The sequence below is a fragment of the Mus caroli genome, unplaced genomic scaffold, assembly GCF_978045245.1.
Source record: "Mus caroli unplaced genomic scaffold, Mus_caroli_1 scaffold_17, whole genome shotgun sequence".
Lineage (NCBI taxonomy): Eukaryota > Metazoa > Chordata > Mammalia > Rodentia > Muridae > Mus > Mus caroli.
In genome coordinates this window covers 32,949,721-32,962,902 of record NW_028227272.1, presented here as the reverse complement: position 1 = coordinate 32,962,902, position 13,182 = coordinate 32,949,721, and positions in this window count along the sequence as shown.

Genomic DNA, 13,182 nt, shown 5'->3' with positions numbered 1-13,182 from the left:
GAGTCAAAGGCCACTTCGCTTGTAAATGGAGTCTCTCAGAGCAAAGCTCAGTTTGAAAACCTACTCTTTTACACAATAGTGTGTAACTTAGACCAAGACATGATCCCAGAATCACACATACACATGCACACGCACTCACACACCACACAAATATGTTTGGACTTTTTTTCTTCACTTGTAAAAACTAAAGTATATTTGCTAGAGGAGGTGTAATTGTTTGAATACAAAGGGACCCCATAGTCTTACATGCTTGGTCTCCAGGTGGTGGAACTGTCTGGGAGTGATTAGGAGGTGTGGTCTTGTGGAAGGAGGTGTGTTTCTGGGGATGGGCTTGGAGGTTTCAAAAGCTCATGCCATTTCTAGCTAGCTTGCATGTTCTCTGTGTCTGTCCATCTGTCTGTCTGTCTCTCTGCCTTACACTTGTTATTTCAGTGTGTAAGCTCTCAACCACTTCTCTAGAGCTATGCCTGATGTCAAGCTCTCTGCCATGAAAGTCATGAATTCACCCTCTGAAACTGTAAGCAAGCCCTCAATTAAACGCTTTCTTTTATAAGTTGCCTTGGTCAGGGTTCCTCGTCACGGCAGTGTTACAATAACTAATACAGGTCTGGTGGCATTGTGTGTGCTTAGCATGCACAAGGCTCAGGGTTCAACCCCCAGAATGCAAAATAAGTTAATTAGTTAAATTAAATTAACATACAACTTACTAATACATTATAGAAAAAAATTTTAAAATGTTTTGAGTATGTGGGGCAGGGTTTCATATGAAGGCAGATACCTGTGGAGACCAGAGGCTTGGACCCCTAGGTCTGGGATTAAAGATGTCGTAAGCATATGGATGTAGGTGCTAAACTCTGCAAGAGCAAGTCCACATTGAATCATCTCTCCAGCCCCCTGGCCCACACTCTTTTTCAGTGAATAGTTTGTGCATTTTGAGAAATTATTAATAGTTTTTATTTTACCTTTCATGTATATGAGTTTTTGGCTACATGTATGTCTGCACAGCACTTGAGTGTCAAAGGCAAAAGAGGATCCCTGGAACTGGAATTTCAGATGGTGGCGAGTGTTCTTAGTCAGGGTTTCTATTCCTGTACAAAACATCACGACCAAGAAGCAAGTTCGGGAGGAAAGGGTTTTTGGCTTACACTTCCACATTGCTGTTCATCACCAAAGGAAGTCAGGACATGAACTCACACAGGGTAGGAACTTGGAGGCAGGAGTGGGTGCAGAAGCTATGGAGGGGTACTGCTTACTTGTTTTCTTCCCCTCGCTTGCTCAGCTTGCTTTCTTATAGAACCCAAGACTACCAGTTTAGGGATGGTGTCACCCACAATCCCTCCCCCTATGATCACTAATTGAGAAAATGCCTTACAGCTGGATCTCATGGAGGCATTTCCTCAAGGGAGGCTCCTTTCTCTGTGAGAACTCCAGCTTATGTCAAGTTGACACACAAAACCAGCCAGTACAGTGAGCTGCCATGTAGGTGCTGGGAAGAGAACCTGGGTCTTCTAGAAGGGCAGCCAGTGCTGCTCCTCTGACTCCCCTCTAACATCACTGCTTTCTCTCTCTTATTTCACCCTGTGTTTTTAAAAGTGTACCTATTTGGCCTCCACCAACCAAGTTTTATAATTTGTCATGTGGGGTTGGGGGGGGCGTTGGGACGATTGAGACAGGGTTTCTCCTTGTAGCCCTGGCTGTCCTTGAATTCACTTTGTAAACAGGGTGACCTCGAACCCTCAGAAATCTATCTGGCTCTGCCTCTGGAGTGCTAAAATTAAAGACATGCACCATGACCACCCAGTGTCACTTGGCTCTCTTAACTGGCATTGAGTTAATAGGATTTCTCTCTTTTATCTCTGACTTTAACTCAGATACTGTTAGCATTTATAACATTTATGAAAAAGCAGACTGTATTTGATGGAGGTCATTTTTAGCCATTGAAATTAAATTGTTCCCTCAATATGGCCTCATATCCTACTTTCTAAAATTTTTTTTAATTTATTTATTTATTGTATATGAGTACACTGTAGCTGTCTTCAGACACACCAGAAGAGAGCACCAATCCCATTACAGATGGTTGTGAGCCACCATGTGGTTGCTGGGATTTGAACTCAGGGCCTCCGGGAGAAGAGTCAGTGCTCTTAACCACTGAACCATCTCTCCAGGCCCTAGAATTTTTAAAATTGGGATTTTTATTTTTGTTTTAAGTTACATTTTATTTTGCTTTTGTGTATACATGTGCACACAAGCACATGCCTGCATGAAGGTAAGAGAACCACTTATAAGAATTGGTTTCTTTCCTTCTACCATGTGGGCCCAGGGATTGAGCCCAAGTCATTAGGCCTGGAGGCAAGGCCCCTGCCTGTTGAACCATCTCAGTGGCCAAGATTTTTGATATTTTGAGATGGCACTTTATGCTAGCACTTGAACTTGCCACATAGCTAAAAGTTACAGGCACGCAGCACCAGGCCTGGTTTATGCAATGCTGGAATTGGACCCAGGGCTCCACACATTCTAAGACAGCACTGTGCCAAACATGCTAGTTATCTAGCCCAGCTTATTGGGTTTTGTTGTTTATTGGTTTTTGTGTTTGTGTGGGCACACACATCTTGGCACATGTTTTCAAATCTGAGGACAACTTGTGGGAGTTGGTTCTCTAGTCCACCGTGTGGGTCTCAGGAATCCAACGCAGATACTCTGGTTGCTGGCAAGTGCCCTTACCTGCTGAGCCATCCTATGTGCTGATTTGTGCTGTTGGGAGCAGCTTTCCTGAGGTATTATTTGTACACTGTAAACTGTGCCCTTTATTAAGTGTGCAATGCAGCAGTTCCCAGTGTATTTGCTGGGTTCACTGTTACATGTCCTGAGCCATTTGCATCATCTCCAAGGAATTCCAAATGCACTGGCATTCCTCCTTTTCCTACAACCTGTTGGCCATAAAAATAGCTTCTGTCTTCACAGCTGAATACATTTTGGTAATCTTCTATAAAAGGAATCATGTATGCGTCCGGCTTCTTTTACCTGGCATGTTTGCAAGGTCACCCGTGTGATGGAATATATTGTAAATTCATCGTCCCTCCACCCCCAATTCAAATAGTGTTCTATTGTCTGGATATTCCCCTTTCTGAATTGTGAATCCAGATATTTTCCCAGTCAGCTAGGGCTGCTGTAACAAGTATGCATGGGGTGGCTCACAAATAAACATTTATTTCTTATAATCTGGAGACTGGAATTCTGGCATCAGGATCCAATAAGATTGGGTTCTTGGTGAGAGCACTATTTGTAGTTTGCAGGTAGCCCTCTTTTGCCTTTAACAAACACAGAGCAAGGGGGGGGGAAGGGGAGGGGATGGGAGGAAAGGGAAGGGGAGGGGAGGAGAGGGGAGAAAAGGGAAGGAGAGAAAGGGGAAAGGGAGGGGAAGGGGAAGAGAGTAAAAGGAAGGAAAAGAGGAGGAGAGGGATGGGCCTGGCAGGTCAGGGCAGTCCTTAGCTGGTGTTGATCATGTCTTCCCCATCACTCCTCGGATTCCATCTAAACCCAATGTATCTCCCAGTGTAGCAGGCACCGAGGTTCTTGTGCTCACAGATAGATACTAGGGAAATCTGGAATGTTAAACACGGTTGGTTGTCTCTCTAAAGAGAGACCTGAATAACCTGTTTTCTACCCAGAAGGCTGAGGGCAGAGGTAATTAGTAGCCTGGTGACCTTTGTCACCACCAGACCCTTAATATGTCACTTGTAGTCACTCTGCAGAACCCATATTGATGGAAGAAGTTGCATGTTCCTTACATAGAATTTTGATGTGGCCGTAGCTTAAGATTTATTGTGCACACGGGATTGAGTTAACTATCACCAGGAAACTTTTTCTAGATTGTGTTGTGCTTAAATATGCCTAAAATAAACTGCCCAGTGTTGGACCCTTGAAGTTTGAACCAACACCAGCCACTGAGTGGTGCCAAGCCAGACTTCCTTCTTACCTCACATGGCTTAATGCCTGCTGGTCGTGGTGGTTACAGAGGCCCTCACATCCCAAAGGCCTCTCCTTCAGATATGCTATCACTAGAGATTCTTCCTAAAATTTGAATTGGGGTGGAGGAACACAACATTAGCCTGAAGCATTTACATATAATTTTTTGTGGAAATGTGTTCTCATGTCTTTTGGGGGAAAAAAAAATCACTGCACCACATGTTAGTTCTAACCGTTTGAGGAACTGCAGATCTCTTTTCCTAAGGGATGTATCATTTTATAGTCTAACAATCAATAAATAAACGTTCCTAGTCCATATTCCCCCATGACACTTATCATTACCTATCTTTTTAAATTTTATTGTTGTTTTTATAGTATTTTTTGTTTTGTTTTGTTTTTGCCTACACATCTGTGCACCACATGCATGCAGTACCTTCAGAGGCCAGAAGATGGCACTGGAACTCCCAGAACTGGAATTACAGATAGTTGTGAGCTGCCCCAAGGTACTGAGAATTGAGTCCAGGTCCTCTGGAAGAGCAGCTAATGTTCTTAACCAACTGCTAAGGCCTCTCTCTAAGCCCTTCCTGTCTTTTTAATCTCGGTCATTTTCCTGAGACGATTCATGTTTTTCTTTGCCTTTTCTCTCTTTCCTTCTTTTTGAGACAGGATTTCTTTGCCCAGGCTGACACTGGACTTGCTATGTAGCTGAAACTGACTCTGAACTCCTAATCCCCCTGCCTCTACTGCTCCTTTTTGTTTGTTTGTTTTGTTTTTGTTTTTTTGTTTTTTTGTTTGTTTGTTGGAGGTTGTTGGGTTTTGTTTGTTTGTTTGTTTGTTTGTTTTTTGAGTCATGGTTTCTCTGTGTATCCCTGCTATCCTGGGACTCACTCTGTAGAGCAGGCTGGCCTTGAACCTACTTTCCTCTGTCTCCCTAGAGCACCACCATCACCAGGCTTTTCACCTCTATTTCTAAATTGGGAATACATGTGCCCTCAACTCGTCGGCGAGTTTTAGAGGTGAGGAATTTTATTTTGACGATGACGGATGTATTTCTGGGTAAGCTTTGCTTTTCGTGGCTCTGACACGAAACAATAAGATCCAAGTAATTGACTGATTCTGCGATCTGAAGTCAAAGATGAACGTAACATAAATTTGAGAAGTTAATATCATCTAGCATCACACAACGGTGCCCTGATTATCTCCTAGGTCCAAGTTCAACCACCAGGCAGGCTGTGCAGATCCACCTCCTCTTTCTCTATAACTGACCTTGACCTACTCGAGAATGAGTTCAAATCCAGTTTTCTCTCCGCTTCCTTGAGCATCAGTAAAGAACGCTCGTGTGCCTCATCACATGACTATTCACAGACACGCCTGTTCCCACACCTTGCAAAGATACAGACCAAAGGAGGGAGGAGGAAGCTGCGAGGAGGAAGGTTTACATTCTCAGTGTGGCTTCCTCCCTCCCCCTCCTGTTGTTCCCTTTCCTGGTAACCTCCAACTAGCCAGAGATGTAGATGTTACATTCTACCTATAAATGACATTCCGGCTGCTCAATTCAGGTTGAGTTCAGTTTTTACCATGCAGACACCTGTGTACTACCCCTAGATAGTCTTATTTCAACTGGTCAAGGGTACTGGCGTAGGATACATCAATCTTTGAAACCATTCCAAGGGATTTCATTACTCAGCTAAATCTGAACGTTGTAATTGTCTTTTATTATTATTTTGTAGGTTCTTCTTTTCCATACCCTTTATTCCTACCTCCCCACCCCCTGGTCCCACCCCCATCACTAGAAAGGAGAGAAAGAAGGATAGAGGGGAAAGAGATAAAGATCACTGAATTTGGCATGGAGAGATGGTTCAGTGGTTAAGAGCATTGACTGTTCTTCCAGAGGTCCTAAGTTCAATTCCCAGCAACCACATGGTGGCTCACAGCCATCCATAATGGGATCTCCTGGTGTCTGAAGACAGTGTCAGTGTACTTACATATATAATAAATAAATCCTAAAAAAAAAAAAAACCTTTCTTTCTTATTGTTTCCTCTTTGAGCTATGGTTTACTACTAATAAACATAACCAACCTTGCTGAATGACCAACAAACACCAACCTTGCCTCTCAGGGTCCAAGCATTTTGTAACTGGCAGAACCACACCTCTGCTAGAGCACAAGGCAAATTATAGCCGGCTACTGAGAAGCAGCCCCGTATCCCGACTCCTGGGATTAAAACAAAAAACATATTCTTATAATATTTCTGGCGCTTTTTTTTTAAAGAAACCTAAATTCCAGAATTCTCACTACGGAATATCACAGTTTTGAATATTTCTTCAGAACTTGACTGTCTGACCTTGAGAGTCACCTCTGTTTGGATAGCACTGAGATTAGTGGGGAGGGCCCGACTGAGACATTTCAGGCTTTCCGATTATGAGCTGCTGGAAACCTTCTTTGCTTTTGATGTAGCTACGGAGATAGCAGAGAGGAGGCAGCCAGCTGCTTTCTTTATGTTCTCTAAAGAGTAGAGTCCTTGGACTATCTTGGAATGTGGGCTTAGGACCTTGTCCTGAGATCAGCAGGTTGAACAGTTGAATCTTATCTTTTTACCCAGAGTTGATCTGACTCATACAAATCAAACTCAAGAGACTTACTTTATGAAGCTGGAATTGTAATTACTTAATTTGCAGTGAGAAAGATAATTGTCATGGTTACTGGTAATTGTGAGTCAACTGACTTTTATGAGGGTCCTGGAGAATATAATCAGACCTGGAAAAACAATGGATGCCATAACAGCATAACATTACAGCTAATTTATTTCTCACTCTAGGGGGAGTCTTAGTTGGCTCAGCAGACCAACTGGAAAGCCATCTCTGGCAGGCTTCAAATACCATCTCACTGCTGAGCAACCACTGTCTTGGTCAATATTCATCAAACACTTCAAGGTCCTTATCTATTAAAAACAGGTAGGGATGTTATCAAGACTGTTATGGGACTTAAATAAAAATAATTCATATAGGGCACTTAGCCTGTGTTTGGCACATAATAACAGCGTAAAAATTACAGCTGTTGTCATTATCTACCTATGACGGGCCATTTCATAATCCACTCAGCACTGCAATACAGTTGAGATATCTATTACCAACCTCCACTACAAATGTTTCCTTATTATTGTTATATTGTAAATGATGTGTGTGTGAGCAGGCACAGGCAGGTCAGAGACAACTTTGTGGTGTGAGTTCTCTTTTTCCTCCTTTATGTAGGTTCCAGGAATCAAGCTGAGGTGCTGCTATGCATTCAATCTCTAATACACTGGCCCCCAGGATCTGGCTTGTGCAGTCCCACAAGCACATTCTCAGGTACACCAAATGGTGTTGTGTAAACTTTGCTCACCAATCTTCTCTGACCGGTTAAATAAAAGTAGCTGACAGCCAATTACTGGGGAGACTAGAGGTGAGAGGAGCTTTGATTGACAGGCTGAGGGGTGCAGGTAGGGACCACAAGGAGAGAGAGAAATAATATGGAGAATCAGAACCAGAGAATGGCCTGATGGAGCAAATTCAGTTCAGACTATGTGCAAGTAACTTGGGATGTGTAGCTGAGAAATAGCCAATCTAGCACATAAAAATAGTTTAGGGGTAATTGTGGATTTAGCTTAATGCTTATATGATTATGTTATTTGGGTTTCCAAATTTGTATAATCTACATCTCACATGTAAGATGCTGAGGGTCCCTGTCCCCAGTTGGTTTTGATTGGTAAATAAAATTGTCGGCCACAAATGACTAATTTGCAGGGAGACAGAGGCGTATTTTAGGATTTGCTAGCAAGGGGACTGAATAAGGAGAATCGCCATGTCTAAGGAATAAGATTTGGGCTTGAGAGTTGTAGAAAGAAAGACATATCAATTATGTAAGAGGCAGGGAAGAGCAACCCCAGAGAGTCCCCCGATTGGGTCTAGGATAGTAAAGATGGATTCTAGGAAGTAATAACTCAGGAGTATTGGAGGGCAACATTGGCAAAATGGAAATTTGGGATTAAGGCATATTTAAATGTATGTTTGTGTGTGTGTGTGTGTGTGTGTGTGTGTGTGTGTGTGTGTGTGTGTCTTTCTTTCAGAAACTCAAAACACTAGGACAGGTAGTATGGAACTTGTGCCACCACTGGGAGATTTGAGTAGATTAATTGATCAATGTAATTGATGGCGCCCAATGTAGGGCTCCAACTCACTCTTTTTTTTTTAAGATTTATTTGTTTATTTTTATGTATATTAGTACACTGTAGCTGTCTTCAGACACACCAGAAGAGATCCCATTACAGATGGTACCAGAAGAGGGCATCGGATCCCATTACAGATGGTTGTGAGCCACCATGTGGTTGCTGGGAATTGAACTCAGGACCTCTGGAAGAGCAGCCAGTGCTCTTCTCCCCTGAGCTGTCTCTCCAGCTCCCCAACTCACTCTTAAACATTAATTAGAGATACTCAAATAGAAAGCACACACCATGACAAGAGATTAGGAGATAGGGAGAATTGGTTTCTCAGCCAAGCCATAATACTAGTCTCTATGGGCCTATGGGGCCATTTTCATCAAACAACCACAATATCTACCAATATCTAGGCTGAAGGTAGTTTTTACCTCTCTTGCCCATCTACAAACCCACTCTTTCCTCAGCACACCTGACATAGGGGACCACAGTTGTCTAGGACCAAAAGATGAGGGATAGCCTAACAGTAGTCATAAAGTATTTGATTTTCCTCACCACCACAATAAGAAGATAAATATTCATGATGCTAAGGTAGAATAGGTCTTTAGGTTTTCACAGGTCTTTCTCTACATTAGTTGTTGACTAGAAGGACTTCTTATCTCTTCACCAGGCTTCCCATACCTACAAAAGAAATTAAGTCTCAGCATAGAGGTTCATGGAGAACATTCCTAGATTGAACCGTGATCCTTTAGCTAAGTCTCTGAGGCAAGAGGGAACTTTGAAAGATTATTGTTATTATTGGATAGTGTAGAGGAATCTTAATCCAGGAACAAGGCTGCTCTGGCAAGGGATCATATCCAAAGACCTTCTAAGTCTAAATGATCCAGCTAGAATGAAACCTTTAATCCCTCTGGCTGGACTATTGGAACTCCCTTAGTACACACCTTTAATCTCAGATAACGAAGGTAAAGTTAGTTTGTAGAAGGAAGCAGCCATTTTTGAAAGTGATGCCTAATTGAGTGACAAAGTGACAAATCAGAGAAAGATTTGACAGATGAGTCAAAGATAGGCTACACCCAACTCTCACAAGAACAATATAGGGAGGAGAGGCTACTTAAGAGAGCAGTGTAGAAGAAGCTAGAGAAGGCAGTTTTACAAAGACAGGATGCAGGTAAAGAGTCAAGCCAGAGGATGTGAAGGAGCAAGATTAGAACAGATTTCCAGAGTCAGTTTAAGACCAAACAGAGCAATTCAGTCAGAATGGTAGAGAAGCCAGATTGCATCAGTCAGCTTGGAGAGGAGTTTGGGCCAAAACAGCTGAGTTGCACCACACAGCTAGAGTTCAGAAAGAACTGGAAAAAAAAAAGGTGTTTCTTTAGCAGTAAGCCTCTGTGATGACGATTAAACCTAGAGAATAAAAGTGACTTTTACAAGATAGTTGAGGAATTGGACTAATATTTCCAACTTAACATTGTGGCCACTTACTGTTTTCATTTCTAGGTAATTTTAGATGAATTCACTAGATGGTCAAGTGGAAATCCCAACAAATTTTTACATAGTTAGTAGTCACATTTTGTCTCCTCTAGCTCTTCTGTTCATGATTGTGAACAAGAAATGAAATTCAATCTCTTTTCCTTGAATTTTTTTCCCGTCATGTTTGACCACCCCCTTGCTATAACCCTTTTGAGCTCTGCTACCTGTATCAATTGTCCTATACTAATATACTGTGTGTATTATAAAACATTGAGTTTTAAGTTAAAGGGTAAGATCAAATACAAGCAGACATTTTAATACTTTCTCAGTTGTAAAATATTGTAGAACTCACAGAAGTGAGTCTGTAGAATATCTACCATTTTTTACCAACCACTCAAAAGTAGCTGTAAAATGGAAGATTGAACATGAGCATTTACTCCTGTCTCACTCTTCTGAAATGATCATAAAGGCTGCAAGTCAAGGAAAAAGGGGAGTTGGAAAGAAAATAACAATGAACAAAAGATAAATGTATTTTGCAACATGGAACCAGATAGCCAACCAGGGTAACTGACATGAGTGGAAAACCAGTACAGAGAATGGGACCACTAAAGACTTAGAGGCAGTAGGGACCTTGGAGGGCAGGATTCCAAGTATAAAGCTGACGTCCTGTGTCAGCAGCATTAGCCCTAAATGCCCTGCTCTAGCTTGTACAGCAAGCTCTTGCCCTTAAGGCAGGTTAGTCCCCTGCAGAAATAGAACCATATGTAGAGCACCAGGGCCTGGAGAGATGACCTAGACTGAAGGCTGTGTTAGGGTAGGTCTATGCTGTGCTGTGGGTCCCCCTGCCCCAGCAAGCCTTGCATAGCAGAATGTGACCTGCTGCACCAGCATTGAAGCCTCTTTTGCAGAAAAGGCTTGATGTTTTGGGAAAGTTTGTACCTCAGCAAGAACAGCGGCCAGACAAAGAAATTGAAAAAGAAAAATGTTTAAATTGCTCACCCACCCACATAATCAAGATCTATATTTTTTTCTGGGTGTGGTGGTGCACACATCTAATCCCAGAGCTAGGCAGGCAGAGGCAAGTGGATTTCTGTGAGTTGGAGGCCAATCTGGTCTACATAGTGAGTTCCTGGATGGGCAGGGACATGAATATACATATGCATATGCACATACACATGTATATACATATATTCATGTCCTTTCGTAGTTTTCGCTTGCTGAAAGCTTTTGTGTGCCAGGCTCCTTCAATCCATTATCTTTGTTGGTCAAATATCCTGGCACAGAAAGCACTGTCAGCCTGTGTGTGACTCATGAGGAACTGAGGAATCACATGCTGAAAGAAGATAGGGGAGGATGGCAAAGGGCAAAGCCCTTGTTTTTATGTAATCAACCCAGCTGTCACTGCATTATGACCCACGTGGTGCCACCATAACCTTGACTAGAACACTCATGAACTGAAGCCAGCTAATTATTTGCCTAATTACCTGTGTGTAGGAGGAATCAAATAACTCAAAGAAAATGGCCAATTTTCTTGTTAGCATCTAAACTTTGACCTTTTTCTATTTTTCAGTTTGTAAAATATTTTGACAGCTTTGTAATAACTATCTTCTAACACAGGCCCTATTTTATTCAACAGTTACTCAACAATTGTTAGGATGAATAGTGAACAGGCTCTCAGAAAACCCCGTATTTGCTTCAAATTTTTCATTGACACGTAGTATTTACACAGTTTTATTCTTTTTTAATATAATAATAAAGTGTAAAAACACTTCAAATTGCTCAAAAATATATATATATTTCTGTTCCAGCCGAGACTGACTCCAGCTTTGCTTGGCCACTGGGCACCGATTCAGAGCCATGGTTGGACTGCTGCCCAGCTTCAGAGGCTGCTGCCCTTTTGCCCTCCTGAAAAATTGAGGTGGATGAGCATGGACGTTGCTCTTCTGGGAAAGTAGGACAGTGTCTCAGTGCTCGAGAGCCCGGCAGAGAGATCAAGCACCCATGGATGCCTGGGCCACTCTACCACTTCCCAAGACTTCACAGAACCCATGAAATGGAGATCTACCCATTGGTTTGTTTTAAGGACTGAATGGATTAAGACAGATAATACATTTATTTATTTATTTACATTTATTTTATGTATGTGAGTACACTGTAGCTGTACAGATGGTTGTGAGCCTTCATGTAGTTGTTGGAAATTGAATTTTTTTTTTTTTTAGGACCTCTGCTTACTCTGGTCAACTCTGTTTGCTCAGTCCCTGCTTGCTCCAGCCCAAAGATCTATTTATTATTATACATATACACACTGTAGCTGACTTCAGACACACCAGAAGAGGGTGCCAGATCTAATTATGGGTGGTTGTGAGCCACCATGTGACCATGTAATAGCTGGGATTTGAACTCAGGACCTTTGGAAGAGCAGTCAGTGCTCTTACCTGCTGAGCCATCTTATTAGGCCCCAGATAATACCTTTAAACAGCACCCCAAATATTCAACAATATAAACGATATTTTGGGGGAGTGTTTTGTTTTGTTTTGTTTTGTTTTGTTGAGACAGGGTTTCTCTATGAAGCCCTGGCTATCCTGAACTCACTCTGTAGACAATGCTGGCCTGGGACTCACAGAGATATGCCTGCCTCCACTTCCTAAGTCCTGGGACAAAAGGCACACACCAACACCCAGCCTCAGTAATATAGTTATTGAGTTAAAGAATCTGGATGGGGACAGGTCATACAGCTTTGGGGGAATCTTCACATGGAGAGGTGGCACTTTTTTGTGATGCATTTGGTTTTGAGTGAGAAACCCTTCACTCAAGCTCCTGTAAGTAACTCCAATAAGCTCCTTATTTCCGCCCCCCCCCCACCAATAACAAAAGTAATTCTGAATAAAACAGAAAGGTAAACTGCTCCCGGAGTGAACCGGGAGAGGGGGGAGCGGCCTCTCAGCTCTCTGAGCAGTCAGCAGTTTTCATTTCTCAGAAATGAAGGTGCAGCTCTCAGTAACCGATGTGTTGTGCATTGGTTCCACTTGTCTTTCTTCTTCTTTTTTGTTTTTTGTATTTTTTCAGCTGCACAGATGGGAGGAGACTGAATTATATGAGGTGGACTGAGTTTTTATGAGATCCATTTAGACCCAGCACAGCTCAAATGCCAGGTCAACACAAATGACAAAACTTTATTGTAATCAAGCTGCTACTGATCGGTCACAGTTGCAGAACAGACTTGGGAGCTGAACTGTGTGACCCAGAGCCACAGGTTCGCAGACCTTTTAAGTTTCAAAACCACAGACAACTGTGCCAAGTTATGGTTACATTTTCCCACCAATCAGGGCTTAGGGATAGGGGATTTCCTGAGGAACGTGTCTTTGTGGTTCACTTACCCTGTTCCCATTGGTTGGGTTGTTCAACTGTGGCAGGGCAACTTGCCTAGCATTTATGTCTCAACTTGGCAACCAGGATGCCAGTTACCTATGTACACGTCTCTCTCTGCCAACCAGGATGTCAGTTACTCAGAGAGGTCTTGGGAACTTCAACTTTTATTTGGTCCCTATTCAA